Raw genomic sequence first — 20,859 nt, 5'->3', positions numbered from 1 at the left:
AAGCCACGTTGGTTTAGTGTGACAGGCTCAAAGTTCTTTATAAAAACAGTGAAAATGCTATTCACAGCTAATACAAAAATGATCACTCTTATGGTCATAAACGATTCGATTTGAACCTGGAAGTGAAGATATCGTTGTTGGACAGCAATTTCCCTTGTAATTAATACAAATATATATACATATATATGATATAATAATACTATATTATAGTATTATTATTTTCTATAAAATATTTTTTTTTCTTTGTTTGCAATCATTTTATTGTGAAAGTTTATGCCAGAAGTCTTGCGGTTTATTTTGGTAGCACGGCGACGTGAGCCTAAATTTGCTGAAGGTTTGGAACGTGACGAAAGGAAAGCGAAACAGACTTCTAGCTTTGCTATACTGACTTCATTGCATCGACCATGAGTACATTTTCAACGTACTGAGACAAAGACGTCACAGTCTGGACGGAGAGAGGCAACACGCGCACGTTAAAGTACTCGGTGTGGCTCACGTTAGCCACCGGGTGTGCACGGTGTGACAGAACGCTATGAAAGGCGGTGACACCATGATTCCAATTACACATCGTTACAGCCTCCTGTAGAGTCTGATAGCGCCGATAGTGTGCCTCGTAGGCCAGGTTCCATTCAACAAATCTGCTCATTTACGATAGTTTTAGATCATGGCAACATTGCAATCAACATTTACCTCATCGTACGAGACCTCTCTTTATTTCGGCAGATGCATAACCCTTAATGTAACACATTCATAAGTAAATATATTTTAGGAGATAGTTCTCCTTCATGCTCACTGTGTAGTTCTGAAATAGAATCAGTGTTGCAGGATGCTACAATGAATTTAGTCAGATTAGTCTTTGTTAGTGTTTAGTTGCTTGAGCACATTTATTTATTATTATTTTTAATAATACAAAGATCTATCTGCTGATAACAGATTAATGACCAATGATTATTAATGATTGTATGAGACTTAATTGTCTGCTAAGAAATCATGTTCCCAATTTCAGACTCATTTCAGTTGATGTGGACATTTACTTGCATCCCTTAACAATCTCTTCAGGAAGACAGAGGCAAGGTTGTGTTTTGTCAGCTGGTTATATTTTATTATAATTAACTTGATCTGTTTTTTATGCCGTGCCAGTACCAACTTTCAGCACCTGACACTTTTCCTGTGTGTGTGTGTGTGTGTGTGTGCTGCAGCCATGCTGACCTGTGAAATCTGCGGTGAGGACATTATGTTGGAGGAGGACATGAGGACGCATGTCCTTCTCAGCCACCTGGAAAATGACATGCACTGCCCACTCTGTCCCCTCTCTGGTGTGTGCTACGACGAACTCTGCTTCCACATCAGCTCGGCGCACCCAGAGAAGCAGCACGGAGCGCAGCATCCGGCCCGCTTCGCATCCACTTCGGACCGCTCGGCCGGAATGGGGAGCAAAAAGCCCCGAACGCCTCAGTCCTGCCCGGCCGGGGACGGCTGCGAAGCAGCACCCACCGGTGCCTCTCGTGTCACCAGAGACTCCGTGCGGCCGAAACCGAATAGTACACCAGGAAGCGGAGGTTCATCCACTGGGGAGGCTGCACCCGTCACTTCGACTTTGACAACATGGAGCCCTGAAACCAGACAGGAGTCTGTCAGGCGCTGTGTTGAGGACAAAGATGGGCTTAAAGCCAAGCACAGTGAAGCCAAACAGAAGCGACGGTCTTCACCGGGAGAAGGTGATTGAACTATTTCAAACTTTAATTCAAACTTTAAAGTCACCGTTGACTTGAATTGTCCTGCATCTGTTCCAGAGAAGCTGTTCTCCTGCCCCATGTGCTGGTCTGCAGCAGCTGTTTCATCCTGCAGGAGCATGTGGAGTTACATCTGCAGCAGCAGCGCGCAGCTGAAGGTAACGGTGTCTCCGAGAGTCGCGTCTTTGCTGCCATGTCTGGAACATTTTCGGTCACTCTGTCACCGACGGTTATCGGCACATAATCAATCTGTACTAGGATCTGGGCAAATTTCTCAAGGGGTCACAGATACCTACCCAGTCAGGGGTGTTGATACAGGGGCCTCGGGATGAGGGGGCCCATAGAGAGAGCAGGCCTTCCAATAACGAAAAGGCCCTTGCGAGCAATGGTTTGGAAGAATTTACATATGGCAATTTTTCTATATTATCCCGCTGAAAACGAAAACCCATCTTCGTCATGGTTTTAAGTAAAAACATAATTTTTTTTTAAATGTGCATGTTGATGTTGTCCAATATCAAGTCTCTGTTTGTCTAGTTTAGACTGACGAGCTGAGCACATCAAGCCAGCAGGGCGAGCAGTTATGAAATGGCATCAACACAAAGACGCCCTGAGCCAGATACTTGTACACCATTGTACCTTGTATTCATGACCGTTTCTTTGTTCAGGGTCAACACTGGAGGCGTGTTCGCTTTCCCCGTCAGCCAGCAGCCTCTCAGGTGCGTCTCCTCTTGACTTTGTTTTTAGCTCGCTGGGAACAGTATTTTGTTGTTATGGTAATATGAAGAAAGGGAAAGAAAGATCTCGCCATCCAACCGAGGTGTTTGTATCTTCACCTGTAAGAAAAACACAACATCGCTGCCTGAAAGCTGTTGTCAACTCGCCGATGACGCAATGGTTTTGGCGATCTGTCTGTCTGACATAACGCGGTTGGATGGGTGTCCGTGACCTTTTTGCACAGACATTCTCGGTCCCGAGAAGCTGATGGATTGCCTCTTGCATGGCTGTAGACTGTCTAGTCTACAGCTCTGATCTGCTAACCACGGATCAATTGAGTAAATTCAGTATTTCTAATATAAAGTAATGATGATGCTGGGTTCCTTTAATTTTATTATACTGTATTGATCCCGTTAAGGGGGAGATTTGTCTCTGCATAGAGATCCCATCCCTACAAATAGGGAGCAGCAATGACAGACCATAGATTAGCGTCATAGTTTACGGATCCCAGCTGGATGAGTGTTCCGAAGGGTTTGGGCTCTTTTATAATAAGCCTTTACCCACGAATCCCGACTATAACCCACATGAGACCCACTTGGATTCGTTGGTCGTCTTTTAGGAACACTTCGTGACACAAACAAACAGCGGGCAGCACTATTAATAACTGATATCCACGCTGACAGCGATGAGTCGGTCATCTGAATGGGTTGTTAGATCCTGGGGTACTTCCAGCTGCGCCTAATTAAGTCCCTTACCGGCACCGTTCCCCGAACCACTCCCACACTCCGCCCCCTCCACAGCTGAGCCACCCACGCCCACCACCACATACCCCCACCGCCCGACTTAGGCCGGGGAGCCATCCGGCCTGACCTACTCCCCCCCCCCCCCTTGAGGGCGAGAGAGGAAGTCGGCCACGACCATCTGCGCCCCCGGCCTATGGACCACCTTGAAGTTAAACGGCTGCAAAGCCAGATACCACCGAGTGATCTGGGCGTTAGTATCCTTCATGCGGTGGAGCCACTGGAGCGGGGCGTGGTCCGAACAGAGGGTGAAAGAGCGTCCCAGGAGGTAGTAGCGCAGGGAGTCGACCGCCCACCGGATGGCCAGGCACTCCTTCTCCACCGTGCTGTACCTGGTCTCCCTCTCGGATAGCTTCCGGCTGATGTAGAGCACCAGGCGGTCAACCCCCTCTACCCGCTGGGACAAAACGGCCCCCAGCCCTCTGTTCGATGCGTCAGTCTGCAGAGTAAAGGGCAAAGAGAAGTTAGGTGTAAGAAGGAGTGGTTCCCCACAGAGGGCGTGTTTTACCTGCTCAAACGCCAACTGGCACTGCTCCGACCACTGGACCGGATCTGAGGCACCTTTCCGGGTCAGGTCGGTCAAGGGGCTGGTCAGATCTGCGAAGTTGGGGATGAACCGCCTGTAATAACCCGCCAGCCCCAAAAACCCCCTAACCTCTTTTTTAGTCTTGGGCAGGGGGCTGGCTGCGATAGCCGCAGTCTTGTCCACCTGAGGGCGCACCTGCCCGCCACCCAAGTGGTACCCCAGATACCGTACCTCCCTCCGTCCAACCGCACACTTCCCCGGGTTGGCGGTGAGCCCCGCCTGCCTCAGGGACTCCAGCACCGCACCCACACGCTGCACATGCTCCGCCCAGGTGGTGCTGTGGATCACATCATCCAAGTAGGCGGCAGCATACGCAGCCTGCGGATGCAGCACCCCGTCCATGAGGCGTTGAAAAGTGGCTGGGGCACCGAACTACCCAAAGGGAAGTGTGGTGAATTGGTATAACCCAAACGGAGTTGAGAAGGCCGTTTTTTCCCTGGACTCTGGCGACAAAGGAACCTGCCGGTAGCCCTTGGTGAAATCCAGTGTCGTAAAAACCCGTGCAGTGCCTAGTCGGTCCAGGAGGTCGTCGACCCGGGCATTGGGTAAGCATCAAATCGTGACACATCATTCACCCTGCGATAGTCCACACAGAACCGTATAGACCCATCCTTCTTGACAACCAGAACAATGGGGCTACACCAGGCACTGTTGGACTCTTCTATTACCCCCATCTCCAGTATAGCCGCTAATTCCCTCTGAACCACTTTTCTTTTATGTTCAGGTAACCTGTAGGGTTGTAACCGCACCGTCACACCCGGAGGAGTCTCAATGTGGTGCATTATGAGGTTTGTGCACCCTGGCAGGAGGGAGAACACATCGGCAAACTGTTCCTGCAACTGTGCAATGTCTGTTCTCTGGGTCCCGGAGAGGTGGGCTTCACAAAGGAGCGAGGTTGGATCGGAGGATTTTGGAACCTCCGGCCCCAGCTCCTCCCTCTCAGGAACCGTGGACACCAGAGACACAGACTCCGCCTCTCTCCATGCTTTTAGGAGGTTGAGGTGGTAGATCTGCGTAGCTCCGCCCCTGTCAGAACGCACCACCTCATAGTCGACATCCCCCACCCGCCGTGTGACCACAAAGGGTCCTTGCCACTTGGCGAGGAGTTTAGAGCTGGAAGAAGGAAGCAATACAAGTACCTTTTCTCCCGGTGCGAATTGTCTCAGCTTGGCCCCTCTGTTGTACAGCCGCTGTTGACGGTCCTGGGCCTGGAGCAAATTATCACGTGACAGTCGACCCTGTGTGTGGAGTTTTGCTCGCAGGTCCAGGACCTATTGGATCTCACTTTTCCCGGTGCTCGGACCCTCCCAGTTTTCTTTAATCAGGTCGAGCACCCCCGGTGGTGTCCTGCCAAACAGTAGTTCAAAGGGAGGCCATTTATCCCAATTACGGACATCGTCGTGAATAAATTTACGGATCATGGACTTTAAAGTCTTATTCAGACGCTCCACCAGACCGTCGGTCTGTGGGTGGTACACACTGGTCCGAATAGATTTAATGCCCAGTAATCCGTAAAGTTCTCTCAGTGTGCGTGACATGAACGAGGTGCCCTGGTCAGTCAGAATCTCTTTCGGGATTCCGACTCGGGAGATGACCTGAAACAGAGCCTGCGCGACACTCTTTGCAGAAATGTTGCGCAACGGCACTGCCTCGGGATATCGTGTTGCTTAATCCACTAGGACTAACACAAAGCGATATCCTCGTGCACTCCGGTGAAATGGCCCGATGAGGTCCATGGCGATACGCTCAAATGGGACCTCCATTAACGGCAGAGGACGCAAAGGCGCCCTCGGAATGGCCGGCTGGTTTACCCACTGACACTCTGGGCAGGATGCACACCAACGGCGCACATCACCCCGAATGCCCGGCCAATAAAATCGGGCCATTATCCGGTCCAGTGTTTTCTCATATCCCATGTGGCCAGCCATCGGGTTATAGTGAGCCGCCTGGAAAATAATTTCCCGGCGGCTTCTCGGCACCAACAACTGGGTATTTTCCTGACCTGACTGAGTGTCACGACTCACTCTATACAGTCTGTCCCTAATCAATGAAAAGTGCGGGTATGACTGTGCTGCGTCAGGGCGCACCAACTGACCATCAATTCGTATCACTTGGTCAAAGGCTGAGCGTAGAGTATCATCCCGAGACTGCTCAAGTGGAAAATCTTCCATGGAGTGTAGTTCGGGACCCCGCGGAGTCTCCACGGGAGGCTCCGCTGGTTCCCCCTCCCCATCTCCACCGCCTCAGTCTCTACTGTGGGATTAAATACAGCCGTCAGTGAGACAATCAGGATCCCTTCCAGCTGCGCCTAATTAAGTTCCCCGAACCACTCCCACACTCCGCCCCCTCCACAGCTGAGCCACCCACGCCCACCACCACATCACCGTTGACTTGAATTGTCCTGCATCTGTTCCAGAGAAGCTGTTCTCCTGCCCCATGTGTGCGCTGGTCTGCAGCAGCTGTTTCATCCTGCAGGAGCATGTGGAGTTACATCTGCAGCAGCAGCGCGCAGCTGAAGGTAACGGTGTCTCCGAGAGTCGCGTCTTTGCTGCCATGTCTGGAACATTTCCTTTTCGGTCACTCTGTCACCGACGGTTATCGGCACATAATCAATCTGTAGGATCTGGGCAAATTTCTCAAGGGGTCACAGATACCTACCCAGTCAGGGGTGTTGATACAGGGGCCTCGGGATGAGGGGGCCCATAGAGAGAGCAGGCCTTCCAATAACGAAAAGGCCCTTGCGAGCAATGGTTTGGAAGAATTTACATATTATGGCAATTTTTCTATATTATCCCGCTGAAAACGAAAACCCATCTTCGTCATGGTTTTAAGTAAAAACATAATTTTGTTTTTAAATGTGCATGTTGATGTTGTCCAATATCAAGTCTCTGTTTGTCTAGTTTAGACTGACGAGCTGAGCACATCAAGCCAGCAGGGCGAGCAGTTATGAAATGGCATCAACACAAAGACGCCCTGAGCCAGATACTTGTACACCATTGTACCTTGTATTCATGACCGTTTCTTTGTTCAGGGTCAACACTGGAGGCGTGTTCGCTTTCCCCGTCAGCCAGCAGCCTCTCAGGTGCGTCTCCTCTTGACTTTGTTTTTAGCTCGCTGGGAACAGTATTTTGTTGTTATGGTAATATGAAGAAAGGGAAAGAAAGATCTCGCCATCCAACCGAGGTGTTTGTATCTTCACCTGTAAGAAAAACACAACATCGCTGCCTGAAAGCTGTTGTCAACTCGCCGATGACGCAATGGTTTTGGCGATCTGTCTGTCTGACATAACGCGGTTGGATGGGTGTCCGTGACCTTTTTGCACAGACATTCTCGGTCCCGAGAAGCTGACGGATTGCCTCTTGCATGGCTGTAGACTGTCTAGTCTACAGCTCTGATCTGCTAACCACGGATCAATTGAGTAAATTCAGTATTTCTAATATAAAGTAATGATGATGCTGGGTTCCTTTAATTTTATTATACTGTATTGATCCCGTTAAGGGGGAGATTTGTCTCTGCATAGAGATCCCATCCCTACAAATAGGGAGCAGCAATGACAGACCATAGATTAGCGTCATAGTTTACGGATCCCAGCTGGATGAGTGTTCCGAAGGGTTTGGGCTCTTTTATAATAAGCCTTTACCCACGAATCCCGACTATAACCCACATGAGACCCACTTGGATTCGTTGGTCGTCTTTTAGGAACACTTCGTGACACAAACAAACAGCGGGCAGCACTATTAATAACTGATATCCACGCTGACAGCGATGAGTCGGTCATCTGAATGGGTTGTTAGATCCTGGGGTACTTCCAGCTGCGCCTAATTAAGTCCCTTACCGGCACCGTTCCCCGAACCACTCCCACACTCCGCCCCCTCCACAGCTGAGCCACCCACGCCCACCACCACATACCCCCACCGCCCGACTTAGGCCGGGGAGCCATCCGGCCTGACCTACTCCCCCCCCCCCCCTTGAGGGCGAGAGAGGAAGTCGGCCACGACCATCTGCGCCCCCGGCCTATGGACCACCTTGAAGTTAAACGGCTGCAAAGCCAGATACCACCGAGTGATCCGGGCGTTAGTATCCTTCATGCGGTGGAGCCACTGGAGCGGGGCGTGGTCCGAACAGAGGGTGAAAGAGCGTCCCAGGAGGTAGTAGCGCAGGGAGTCGACCGCCCACCGGATGGCCAGGCACTCCTTCTCCACCGTGCTGTACCTGGTCTCCCTCTCGGATAGCTTCCGGCTGATGTAGAGCACCAGGCGGTCAACCCCCTCTACCCGCTGGGACAAAACGGCCCCCAGCCCTCTGTTCGATGCGTCAGTCTGCAGAGTAAAGGGCAAAGAGAAGTTAGGTGTAAGAAGGAGTGGTTCCCCACAGAGGGCGTGTTTTACCTGCTCAAACGCCAACTGGCACTGCTCCGACCACTGGACCGGATCTGAGGCACCTTTCCGGGTCAGGTCGGTCAAGGGGCTGGTCAGATCTGCGAAGTTGGGGATGAACCGCCTGTAATAACCCGCCAGCCCCAAAAACCCCCTAACCTCTTTTTTAGTCTTGGGCAGGGGGCTGGCTGCGATAGCCGCAGTCTTGTCCACCTGAGGGCACACCTGCCCGCCTACCAAGTGGTACCCCAGATACCGTACCTCCCTCCGTCCAACCGCACACTTCCCCGGGTTGGCGGTGAGCCCCGCCTGCCTCAGGGACTCCAGCACCGCACCCACACGCTGCACATGCTCCGCCCAGGTGGTGCTGTGGATCACATCATCCAAGTAGGCGGCAGCATACGCAGCCTGCGGATGCAGCACCCGGTCCATGAGGCGTTGAAAAGTGGCTGGGGCACCGAACTACCCAAAGGGAAGTGTGGTGAATTGGTATAACCCAAACGGAGTGGAGAAGGCCGTTTTTTCCCTGGACTCTGGCGACAAAGGAACCTGCCGGTAGCCCTTGGTGAAATCCAGTGTCGTAAAAACCCGTGCAGTGCCTAGTCGGTCCAGGAGGTCGTCGACCCGGGCATTGGGTAAGCATCAAATCGTGACACATCATTCACCCTGCGATAGTCCACACAGAACCGTATAGACCCATCCTTCTTGACAACCAGAACAATGGGGCTACACCAGGCACTGTTGGACTCTTCTATTACCCCCATCTCCAGTATAGCCGCTAATTCCCTCTGAACCACTTTTCTTTTATGTTCAGGTAACCTGTAGGGTTGTAACCGCACCGTCACACCCGGAGGAGTCTCAATGTGGTGCATTATGAGGTTTGTGCACCCTGGCAGGAGGGAGAACACATCGGCAAACTGTTCCTGCAACTGTGCAATGTCTGTTCTCTGGGTCCCGGAGAGGTGGGCTTCACAAAGGAGCGAGGTTGGATCGGAGGATTTTGGAACCTCCGGCCCCAGCTCCTCCCTCTCAGGAACCGTGGACACCAGAGACACAGACTCCGCCTCTCTCCATGCTTTTAGGAGGTTGAGGTGGTAGATCTGCGTAGCTCCGCCCCTGTCAGAACGCACCACCTCATAGTCGACATCCCCCACCCGCCGTGTGACCACAAAGGGTCCTTGCCACTTGGCGAGGAGTTTAGAGCTGGAAGAAGGAAGCAATACAAGTACCTTTTCTCCCGGTGCGAATTGTCTCAGCTTGGCCCCTCTGTTGTACAGCCGCTGTTGACGGTCCTGGGCCTGGAGCAAATTATCACGTGACAGTCGACCCTGTGTGTGGAGTTTTGCTCGCAGGTCCAGGACCTATTGGATCTCACTTTTCCCGGTGCTCGGACCCTCCCAGTTTTCTTTAATCAGGTCGAGCACCCCCGGTGGTGTCCTGCCAAACAGTAGTTCAAAGGGAGGCCATTTATCCCAATTACGGACATCGTCGTGAATAAATTTACGGATCATGGACTTTAAAGTCTTATTCAGACGCTCCACCAGACCGTCGGTCTGTGGGTGGTACACACTGGTCCGAATAGATTTAATGCCCAGTAATCCGTAAAGTTCTCTCAGTGTGCGTGACATGAACGAGGTGCCCTGGTCAGTCAGAATCTCTTTCGGGATTCCGACTCGGGAGATGACCTGAAACAGAGCCTGCGCGACACTCTTTGCAGAAATGTTGCGCAACGGCACTGCCTCGGGATATCGTGTTGCTTAATCCACTAGGACTAACACAAAGCGATATCCTCGTGCACTCCGGTGAAATGGCCCGATGAGGTCCATGGCGATACGCTCAAATGGGACCTCCATTAACGGCAGAGGACGCAAAGGCGCCCTCGGAATGGCCGGCTGGTTTACCCACTGACACTCTGGGCAGGATGCACACCAACGGCGCACATCACCCCGAATGCCCGGCCAATAAAATCGGGCCATTATCCGGTCCAGTGTTTTCTCATATCCCATGTGGCCAGCCATCGGGTTATAGTGAGCCGCCTGGAAAATAATTTCCCGGCGGCTTCTCGGCACCAACAACTGGGTATTTTCCTGACCTGACTGAGTGTCACGACTCACTCTATACAGTCTGTCCCTAATCAATGAAAAGTGCGGGTATGACTGTGCTGCGTCAGGGCGCACCAACTGACCATCAATTCGTATCACTTGGTCAAAGGCTGAGCGTAGAGTATCATCCCGAGACTGCTCAAGTGGAAAATCTTCCATGGAGTGTAGTTCGGGACCCCGCGGAGTCTCCACGGGAGGCTCCGCTGGTTCCCCCTCCCCATCTCCACCGCCTCAGTCTCTACTGTGGGATTAAATACAGCCGTCAGTGAGACAATCAGGATCCCTTCCAGCTGCGCCTAATTAAGTCCCTTACCGGCACCGTTCCCCGAACCACTCCCACACTCCGCCCCCTCCACAGCTGAGCCACCCACGCCCACCACCACATCACCGTTGACTTGAATTGTCCTGCATCTGTTCCAGAGAAGCTGTTCTCCTGCCCCATGTGTGCGCTGGTCTGCAGCAGCTGTTTCATCCTGCAGGAGCATGTGGAGTTACATCTGCAGCAGCAGCGCGCAGCTGAAGGTAACGGTGTCTCCGAGAGTCGCGTCTTTGCTGCCATGTCTGGAACATTTCCTTTTCGGTCACTCTGTCACCGACGGTTATCGGCACATAATCAATCTGTAGGATCTGGGCAAATTTCTCAAGGGGTCACAGATACCTACCCAGTCAGGGGTGTTGATACAGGGGCCTCGGGATGAGGGGGCCCATAGAGAGAGCAGGCCTTCCAATAACGAAAAGGCCCTTGCGAGCAATGGTTTGGAAGAATTTACATATTATGGCAATTTTTCTATATTATCCCGCTGAAAACGAAAACCCATCTTCGTCATGGTTTTAAGTAAAAACATAATTTTTTTTTAAATGTGCATGTTGATGTTGTCCAATATCAAGTCTCTGTTTGTCTAGTTTAGACTGACGAGCTGAGCACATCAAGCCAGCAGGGCGAGCAGTTATGAAATGGCATCAACACAAAGACGCCCTGAGCCAGATACTTGTACACCATTGTACCTTGTATTCATGACCGTTTCTTTGTTCAGGGTCAACACTGGAGGCGTGTTCGCTTTCCCCGTCAGCCAGCAGCCTCTCAGGTGCGTCTCCTCTTGACTTTGTTTTTAGCTCGCTGGGAACAGTATTTTGTTGTTATGGTAATATGAAGAAAGGGAAAGAAAGATCTCGCCATCCAACCGAGGTGTTTGTATCTTCACCTGTAAGAAAAACACAACATCGCTGCCTGAAAGCTGTTGTCAACTCGCCGATGACGCAATGGTTTTGGCGATCTGTCTGTCTGACATAACGCGGTTGGATGGGTGTCCGTGACCTTTTTGCACAGACATTCTCGGTCCCGAGAAGCTGACGGATTGCCTCTTGCATGGCTGTAGACTGTCTAGTCTACAGCTCTGATCTGCTAACCACGGATCAATTGAGTAAATTCAGTATTTCTAATATAAAGTAATGATGATGCTGGGTTCCTTTAATTTTATTATACTGTATTGATCCCGTTAAGGGGGAGATTTGTCTCTGCATAGAGATCCCATCCCTACAAATAGGGAGCAGCAATGACAGACCATAGATTAGCGTCATAGTTTACGGATCCCAGCTGGATGAGTGTTCCGAAGGGTTTGGGCTCTTTTATAATAAGCCTTTACCCACGAATCCCGACTATAACCCACATGAGACCCACTTGGATTCGTTGGTCGTCTTTTAGGAACACTTCGTGACACAAACAAACAGCGGGCAGCACTATTAATAACTGATATCCACGCTGACAGCGATGAGTCGGTCATCTGAATGGGTTGTTAGATCCTGGGGTACTTCTGGCCCGATACGGGGCTACTTACTGACTCAGCTCTCTATTAAAAGATTGTTGAGCTGTCGAGGGAACTCGCCTGGCTCTGCTAACTGCCGTTACTCCCGACAAATAAATGCACTTGAGAAATTTACTTTAAATGCAGATTAGATATTTATTGCAGGTTATATTTAGTTAGTTAGCAAGGGTTAAGCTACAGCTCACATAAAATGTTACTACACTTGATTCGTTACTTTGATTTTCTTCTTAGATTATACTCATTAGTTTTAGATGCCGAGACGGCTCGGTTGGAGCTGGATTTCAATGGTGCGATGAAAAGGTTATTTTGGAGTTGTTAGGAGCGAAGGTCTGGCCAGACCCTCGGTCCTCCTGCTCCCGCAGCGGAGTCTGTTCAACAGTCCTGAAGGCTCAGTACAAAGTCTTTCTAAGACTGCCGCGTTCCTCCGTTGTTCAGTTGTTAAAGTCGAGCAGTGGGGAGAGGAAAATCTCCGTCTTTCAATCTTTGTCCACGAACAGCGGCCTTCTTTCCGTGAACAGAGACGAAGTCCTCGAATACTTCAGTGGCGATCGTCCGTATCTTCTTCTCAGAGCGTCTGGACGGCTCGTGTAGAAATCCCGTCTTGCTGTTTGCAAGTTACTTCTTTTATAACACTTTTGGGCTGCCTCTCCCGTCTCTCCCCCTCTTCCCCAACACGTCCTCCCTCAGCCCATGATTAACATGACATCATTGATTTGGTGCATGTGCTTTGAAAAGTACCTAACTTTTGTGTGTGTGTGCATGAGGAAATCACCCCAACTTCCCTGTCTGGGCGCTTACTTAATCAAGCTCTGCGCGTGTCTGGGTGTTCAACATCTGTTGTACTTCCCCTTTTCCTACACTCACACATTTCTAACACAGATTAGTTATCATAATCACAGTTACAGTTGTTAATCACTTTACTTAGTACACGTGTGCTTATAAAATGATTATTGATCTCATCCTTCATCATTATTGTGCTTTGTGTCTTTTTTCTCAACCACCATTATTTCCCCATCCCTTGAAGCCAACACCCTGCTTACTTCCTCTTTCTCCGTACTTTCTACACTCAGACTGCACTATACTCAGATACACATATTATTATTATCAGGTTTACATTTGTTAAAATCACTTTACATTTGTTATGTAATACCCGCTTGCTTTAAAATGATTATTAGATTTCATCCATTAAACTATAATTATACGCTCTATGTCCCATTAGCCTAATTTACATACCGAACATGTATTCCCTCATTTAAGGCAGCTTCCCTGGGATCTCAACTATTTTTGACAGTGAACTGTGGTTCTTCTGCTCCGCTTTTATTTCTCTCTCAGATAATCGTGCACATTTCTCTCATTCGCCAGAAGAAATATCAATTAGACAGGAAAGGGAATGAGTCGTATGAATGAAAATGACGACGGAATCAACGGATAATTCAGGTTCTGATTCAGTGTTGCGTGAACACAAGACAAATATTGAAGCAACTCCTTCATACTGTTAAGTCCTGAGTCAACTAGTGCGCATGCGTGGGACGCAGTTAGTTCTAGAGCAGGGATTCCCAAAGTGGGGTGCGCGCACCCCTGGGGGTGCGCGAGCTGCCTCTAGGGGGTGCGCGAGAGGAAAAGTGTAATGGCGGTCTGATGGTGTAATAATATTAAATATAAAAAAAAAATGTAATTTTAATTTAAAAACTGTCAGGTGGGACATCTGAAGCTATCAGTCGTAAAAGAGGAGAGGGACAGAGAGAGAGAGAGGAATCGGAGGCGAGGGGAACGGAGAGGTGCAGCACAGACAAATCGGGAGCACATCGGCCCATCGCGGAGTCAAGGTGAAAAAGAGGAAACGAGAGTGAGCATCAGACTGGGAAAAAAAAGAGGAAATATGATGAAAAGTATCTGGGCTTCACTTGGATTGGCAACGCAGATTCCCCAAAGCCACAGTGCGTGGTGTGCAGCGAGGTTCTGGCTAACAGTCTGAAGCTCTTATTTACGTCGCCACCTGAACACCAAGCATGCCAGTGCAAGTCAAAAGCCCCTTACATTGTTTATATCGAAATTGGAGGAGTTACAAAACAGCCAAAAACAACTGGAGTCTCATTCATGTGTTGGGTCTATAAATGACGCACTACGGGCTTCATATCTGGTTACAGAATAGCGAGAAAGGGGCTACCGCACACAATCACTGAAGACGTGAGCTTGCCAGCTGCCAGAGAGATGGTGGAATGTATGATTGGGGAGAAAGAAGCAAAAAGTTGGACATGATCCCGGTGTCCAACAACACTGTGTCGCGCCGCATCGATGCTTTGTCCGAAGACATCCTGGCTACATTAGTCGCTCATTAATTGTAAATGAAATGTGATAATCTGCCTCTGAGCCTGTGCGTGTGTCCTCACATCCGTATTGCTCTTTAAAAGTGACGCCTTGTGTCACTGAAAGATATTGAAACTTTGTTGCAGTGTTTCAGGGCGTTTTCACACCTTCAGTTCGTTTGCTTTGTTGCGATTCAGGGATTAATATGATACAATGTTGCAGTTGCTCCTTTGTTCGGTTTGTGTTCACACTGCAACATTTAACAGCGGACTAAATCTTGTAAACAAATGCCGCGCGCGAGCAAACTGTTCTCTCATTGGTCCGATTCTTATGCGGCTATGAAGGCTTAAAAGGCTCTGTTGCTTCTTTTTTTTTATTTTTTATTAAGGGGGGGGGGGGGGGGGGTGCGCGAACCCAGTCGGGATGTAGAAGGGGGTGCGCGGCCTAAAAAGTTTGGGAACCGCTGTTCTAGAGGAACGGAAGACGTGTGACAGTTGTTCGTGGATACGTATTAAAGTAGTCTGAAACATGTACAGTTGTCGCTGTATGTACAGTTTATTGAATTAACACATGCAAGCTTCAGTCAGGTTTCACGGTGCTTCAGTGATCTTAGTAACTGTATGGTAGAATTGTAGAAACATGAACGGTTAATACTGTGTCTATTTGTCTGTTGTAAGGTGTTTAAACACAAATGTTTCCAGTGGAATTTCCCTCCAATGGATGACACGGACTGGACCAGAGAAAGGACCATTAACCTACCTGTGTCAGTGGTCAGCCCTCATAGGAAACATGTTTAAAAGCTACATGGGGTTTCCCTTCTGTTTTGTAGGAGAGAAGAGATTCGTGTGCCCGATGTGCTCTGTCGCCTGCAGTGACAGCGTCTCTTGCAGGAACACGTGGAACTGCATTTAGACCACGGAGCTGCTGGGAACTCTGCAGGTGGGCATGTGTTCCTACCCCCCCCCCCCCCCCCCCCCCCCGTGCTGCATAAGTCACTCAGGTCCCTCTGTTAAACTCTTTTTTTCCCACTTCTGTCTCGCACACTGGTATAAATGTCATATCTTTCTGTGCCTTTGGTTCACGTGTGCGTCCGCAGGGAGCCCGGGCTCTGACCTGAAGCTGGCCAGACAGCTCCAGCAGGAGGAGGAGCAGAGGAGGAGGCTGGAGGAGGACCAGCAGGAGAGGGAAGAGTTCAAGAAGCTGCAGGTCTGGATTCTACGCGAGAGCACACTCACTGTGCAGACCGTTTAGACAGTGATGTTGTTGGATTTCCAATAAGTTAGCATTCATTCGAGGGTTTCATAAGTACGTATACTTTGTAAGAACTACAAATCCCTCCTTTACTGTTAACCCCGTAGGGTTGTCTGTGTGTCACTTTTAGGGCGAACCCAACTGATAAGATTATAATATGCAATACCGTATTTGAGTATCGCGATAGCGATATTATTTGCGATAAATGAGAGGATAATAAAGTGTTAAACTGCTAAAACACAACTTTTTGCTTGTTGAATTTAAACAAATTAAATTAAATTATTTCCGACACACTTTTGTTGAACAAACTGAACATTGAACTGAACACAAAAGGCACCAAAAAAAAAAAAAAAAGAATGATAGTTCCATTGCAGTTTTATGTCAACCACTGTGTGATATGTTGACATGTTGACATGTTGTGCAGAGGCAGTTCGGTCTGGATGGCAGCGGGGGCTACAGCAGACAGATGGAGAGGACCATGGAGAGGGCTGTGGCCAGGGGTCTTATGGCCCCTGCAGAGTTCCACTGTAAGAGGGCCGAGATGATGGAGTCCCTGGCCTCAGGGGTTGATGATGGCAGAACCAGAACTCAAGGTATGTTTGTTCGCATCCTTGAACCACAATTCTGCAAAAGCACACCGAGACAACACTGCTGGTTTAGAGCAGTGGTTCTCAACTGGTCCGGCTGCAGGACCCACCGTCACCCCTTAATGACAAGCCGCGACCCAAATCAAGGAAAATGTTCAACTTCTGAAATGTATTTAATGTAAAGGTGGTGCAGTTTGAACCGGAGCTGAAAATGTCCTCTTCAGTCGTAGTGTAGGGAGCTCTCTAGTGCAGAGAAATTGTCCCCGTCCCACACAGGTTTCACGTAAACGAGTCAAACTGCTTTGTTTGTTTATGTCTGTACATTCGGCCATTTGTAATGCAGAATGACCACTTGCCTTAATTCGAGGTGTGGTCTGTTGTTTGATGTCATCTAACATGTCTTCAATTCGTCTACTTAGTGTCATTTGACAGAGGTATAGTTTTCAGTTCATCCTCTGCTGATATTATCATTATAAGGCAGAGGTCTTCAACAGGGGGTAAAATCTTTTTTTGTTTGTTCTCTAAACATGAATGTGTCCATTATTTTAAGAGTTCAGTATTGTATGCAAGATAACAGGTATCTTTATGCATGGCAGTGGCACTAATAGGCCATCACTCATTTTTCGTTTCCACATTTATGTTTAAAATGAAAACATCAATTTGAATAGCTTGTATGCATGATTATCATGCAATTGACAATGTTGATATTGGCATTGGTATCAGCTGACAAGGTGTGTTTATAAATGGCAGTGGCACGGCTGCCCTACTCACTGTACCTTGCATGAAAGCATGAATATATGAACCTGTGTATTATTTGAATAACTTAGTATTGAATGCACAACAAAGAGGTATGTTTATACGTGGCACTAGGCCCATTTCATATAAAACACAATTTTATACAATATATAGTCGGGGGTCCCTGCTCCATCTCTCGATCAGTTTGGGGGTCCTTGGCCTGAAAAACGTTGAAGACCCCTGTTATAAGGCATTAACGCCAAATATCATTAAGAAGTGTGAATAGACGGCACTCCGCTGCATAAAAAAATCCCCTTCAAAATAAAGCACAGGATTTTTTTTTTTTTTTCAGGCAAAGGCCCGCGACCCACCAGTTGAGAGTCACTGGTTTAAAGGGATACAACAAAGTTCCTGTAGGTTTAGGCAACTCTGACATTTGTTACAGTAACCCAGCAGCTATTCCCAACCACTGTGGACTGCAAAGGGGAATGCACAAAAGAGACTTTCCGCTTCTTCTCTGGGTCCTTTGGTATAATTCCTTTGGTTGCATATTTCCTTATTTCCTGGAACATTTTGGTTGAAATTAAGAGAGAAGAGAGTAGGACCTAAAATTGAGCCTTGGAGGACCCCAGATTGAATATCTGATGCAGAGTTTGGAATTAAGAGTAGATCGAAATTGTCATGGGTGCTAACAGTTAATGAGTTTTGTACTGCAGTGTTTGCAAGGGAAATGCATCGTCAAATCCTCAAATTTTTGAATTGTTCAAAATAATTTCTGAAAAAGGAGTGGTAACGTCGATGAATAAATGAATACATCTGGACTGTTGTTCATGCTCTTGCATGTCAACTCCCCTTTTCAGTCCTTGTCCTGAACCAGTTCTTCAGCATTCCCTCAACGTTCACAAAATGTTCTTTCAGTTAATCTGTCATTGTCTGGTTGTGGGATAGGCTACTAAAATACATGCCACACATACGTGTGTGTGTGTGTGTGTGTGTGTGTGTGTGTGTGTGCGTGTGTGTATTAACCCGCCGAATCACATGTGCTTTATTCAGTCGTTATGGAAATCAATTGAGCGAGACATGCAGTGAGAGGAAGATCCGTGTGGTTACACTGTCAATATCCTGTTGTCTGGTAGGTCACGGTGGCACCTTGCATGGTGGCCCCTGCCATCAACGTACAAAGGTGTGTGTGCAGCACTTTGAGTGGCAGGAAGACATAAAAGGCTACATGCGAACGTCCATTTACGTAGCAGGGCTGGCCGTGCGTGCATGTTCATGCATTTGGGTCTCTGTTGTGCCGGCTAGCTGATCCCGCCTCTCTGCACTGCGCTCATGCGGCGGTTACTGCTTCTCACGCCGTCCCGACCAACAGCGTTGAAGCGTAGCACCCACCCTGCGGTTCCCCTTGTGGTCAATGTCTGCTTCTATAGCACTTGTTAAAGCGATAGCCAGTTTAGCCGCTAGCCACTGGCTCAGTCGTCTCCATGTCGACAGCCGAGTGGAGGCAATCCCTCTGCTCTGAATATCGTATTGAGAACCATTAAAAAAAAGAAGCTGAACTCTAGCGTGTACTGCCTGGCACAGATTAACCTTAACCAGCGTTTATTTCAGCAGGGATTTTATTTTTATTTTGTTCACATTTATTTTCCAGTCCATTCGTTGAAAACGAGTGCCTACAACAGTTATCTCATACACAGTGTTTGTTGGTCAGCGGGTGCCGATTGGGCTGGCAGTACAGCAGCACACGCTCAGCTAGTCAACTGTGCATGTGCTGTACATTGCACAGTTGCATTACCTGCTCATTTTGACTTCAGGATATTGTAATCATGGCTTATCCGCCCATAAATAAAATCTCTAGGATTCAAATACACTCAAGAGATGGCTTAAAGCTGTCACATGCACTGCTCACACGTTTTAACTAAAAGCAGGCGCCTCCCCCGCTCCTGGAGCGGAGACCCTCAGAAGTGTGCCCAAACTGAGGGGCCCTCGCTGGCGACAAACATATTCACCTAATCTGTCACCCGAGGTGCATGTTGATCAGTGAGATGTGATGGCTGCTGGTTTAGCTGTGTGTCCGTAACACTGCTGAGCTGGAATGTACCGAGCTGAACTTGTTTCCTCTCTGTCTAGGTGTGGTCCGAGCTTTGTATGAATATTACCAGACCGAATGCAAGGACTCCGTGCACGTGTGGCTGAGTGCTGACACCGACCACTACTGCTCCTCAGCGGGGGATAAAGGCTGGGGCTGTGGATACAGAAACCTCCAGATGCTCCTCTCCTCGCTACACACAACCGATGCATATGCTCCCCTCCTACAAGGTACACAATCCCTGCATGATGTCTGACCTGAAATCAGCACGACTACATGTGCTTGTTTCAAATAAATTGCTGATTCTTTGTGAGGTTGAGATAAATATCTGAGAATTGAAAGTAGTTCTGTCACAATATTTTGATATATTAAAGGATAGATGGATTCCACACAGCCACCACACAGCCACCAATTGGTGGATCCTGAGGTTATGTGCTTGACACTAACTAGTGTCACGCACATAACCTCAGGATCCATCATGCAACATAAATGGGAGGGCATTCTGATCAGATGGTTTGTGCATCTGATCCTCCACACAGTCCCCCCGTCTGTGTGGAGGACGAGATGAAAACACGAGTGGTTCTCTCGTCTCTGCCTACCAGCGTGAGTCCGAGCTGGAGCCAATTCAGAACGCTTCCTTGTTGCAGTTGGAAACTAAATGCGGCGTCGTAGTTGCGGAGTTCTTCCAACAGAGCCAGAATCCAATGGTTCATCAGTTTTGACCTGCCTTTATTTTTATGATTTGTTTTTATGCTGAAGTGCTTTCTAGAAACATAACAATTTAAAGACGAACTCTCTTTATTTCCCCTTTGGTAAGCGGTCTCGGTAGAAGCATGATGAAGCACTTTCTTCGATCATCGACCTTGATGAGAGAGTGCAGTCGCTTTGCTGCTTGCTCTTGCCTCTGCTTGCCTCTGCTTGCATTTTCTTGCATTTTCTTGCTTCAATTTGCCAGATATATCACATATATCTTGCCAGATATATCACATATATCACTCTTCAACGTTTGAGTGAAGACAAATCCAGAAAGTCGTCGAGCTATTTGGATTGTTGGCTAATGCTAACTAGCAGCTAAGTTAAAGCTAAGTAGCAGCAAGATGCCTCCCTTCTCCACGGATGACTACTACAAACTCCTACAGAAGATTGCAGTCTTGGAAACAAAAATCTACCGACTAGAAGTAAACGCGGAAGTAAATGGACTGTGTGGGAATAATACCACTCTACCATGGACTCAAAACACTGGACAAATGCAAGCTAAGACACAGCTAACTAGCATAACCAGGCCTACCAAGAAACAGGAGGAGAGAGCAGATAATGAATCTTATGCGACTGACTGGCCTGCACTAGCACACGGGCAGAACTCCTCCTCAACCCCTGCACCCAGACGGACAAAGCCAAGGACAGCTAAGGAAAGTAAAACCAGCAAAATACCTCCACAACAACCAAGCCTACAACTTCAAAACAGATTTGCTCCATTGTCGCAGGATCATAAATCTCCATCTGATGACCTGGATAAGCAGCTATCTCCTCAAAGCAGGGTAAGAACTGAGAGTCAATGTGAGAAAAGGCCTCAGGCAAAGCTAGTGACTGGGCCTGAGACTCTGATTGTTGGTGACTATGCTGTAAAAGATGTCAGAAAACTGTGCAGCAAGAACACCAAAATACTCTGCTTTCCGAAAGATATGGTCTCTGACATGAGAGACAAATTCCTGGACATCGTGGCTAACTATCCCACAGCGAAAAACATCATTGTGCA

General features: G+C 48.5%; 1 pseudogene across 1 annotated transcript; it reads left to right on the top strand.

Moving 5' to 3' along the window:
- Positions 1-1,201: 1,201 nt before the first annotated feature.
- LOC306782120 (zinc finger-containing ubiquitin peptidase 1-like) lies at positions 1,202-19,825 on the top strand (annotated as a pseudogene). The gene is made up of 6 exons: positions 1,202-1,718; positions 15,271-15,380; positions 15,538-15,647; positions 16,117-16,285; positions 19,145-19,333; positions 19,662-19,825. The product of its transcript is annotated as a zinc finger-containing ubiquitin peptidase 1-like (transcript).
- Positions 19,826-20,859: the final 1,034 nt, after the last annotated feature.

This window comes from Melanostigma gelatinosum, assembly GCF_949748355.1.
Source record: "Melanostigma gelatinosum genome assembly, chromosome: 9".
NCBI classification, from domain to species: Eukaryota; Metazoa; Chordata; class Actinopteri; order Perciformes; family Zoarcidae; genus Melanostigma; species Melanostigma gelatinosum.
Note: the sequence above shows the minus strand (reverse complement) of the source record. Positions and strands in the feature narration are given on the sequence as shown.